The following is a 1,031-nucleotide window of genomic DNA, read 5'->3' as shown; positions in this document are numbered from 1 at the left end:
GCTGTTTTTGAACAGAAATTCTTATTTTGTATGTATGTAGTCAAATTCATGATTTTGCTTATGATATATTCTTTGGGGATTTGTTTAATACATGAATCTCTACCCCTACATAAGAACTAAATTGTCTGAATTTTCTTTGATTACCCTAATAGTTTTTACTTCACATTTTGACGATTAGTCAGTGGGGTATATTTTTTCTATATAATATAGCATACATGTTTAGCCTCAGTTTTCTCTAAATAATTTTTGTCCTGATAACTTTTCCCAAATGATTCAGCAAAATTCACCTCTTTCCCACGGGTATGTGGTATCACTTTTATCATATTCCAATTTCTCATATGTACATTCATCTAATACTGGTTCATTGTTAATGTCACTGATAAGACTATATTGTTTTTACTATTATTTTGTGATAATAAGTATTCATGAACTTTACACATCCATAAAATTTCTACAGTAAATTGTTGAGGTCATCAGTAAAATCTTCCTACTACTGTAATAGGGATTACATTTAATCTATTGATCAGTGTGGAAAGAAATAAAATATTATAATGTTAAATAATTGCATCATGAAGAAAGTATAATTTTTTATTTACTCATCATCTTTTATGTATAACAGTAAAGTTTTAAACTTTATCAATCCTCTGCTCACTTCGGCAGCACATGAATTAAAATTGGAATGATACAGAGAAGATTAGCGTGGCCCTGCTCAAGGATGACACCCACACTTTCTCAATCCTATCACCCTTTAATTGTCTTCTAGATTCATTCTTTCCATACCCTTTTCCCTACTTAAAAGTTTAGATCCTTCAACATCTAAATTGTCTTCTTACTACTTACCCCACATAGTTCATCATTATGAAACCTCACTTACATAATAAAAAGCTCACTTACTTAGAAATATTTTCATTGGAAACATAATTGCGTGCTTGTAAATTATCCTACCATAATTATGTTTTAAAATGATCCTGCTAAAACTTAAATCAGATAATTCCACAGTATTGCTCAAAACTATGCACTGGAATCCATTC

At 30.0% G+C, this 1,031-nt stretch overlaps 1 non-coding gene across 1 annotated transcript; it reads left to right on the top strand.

The window, feature by feature from the left end:
• Positions 1-644: 644 nt before the first annotated feature.
• LOC144232821 (U6 spliceosomal RNA) lies at positions 645-751 on the top strand. Its single transcript, XR_013335532.1, has one exon. It is a non-coding gene; the product is annotated as a U6 spliceosomal RNA (small nuclear RNA).
• The last annotated feature ends 280 nt before the right edge of the window (positions 752-1,031 follow it).

The sequence above is a fragment of the Crocuta crocuta genome, unplaced genomic scaffold (genome assembly GCF_008692635.1).
Source record: "Crocuta crocuta isolate KB4526 unplaced genomic scaffold, BGI_CrCroc_1.0 scaffold174, whole genome shotgun sequence".
NCBI lineage: Eukaryota > Metazoa > Chordata > Mammalia > Carnivora > Hyaenidae > Crocuta > Crocuta crocuta.
This window is presented reverse-complemented; position numbering and strand designations above follow the sequence as displayed.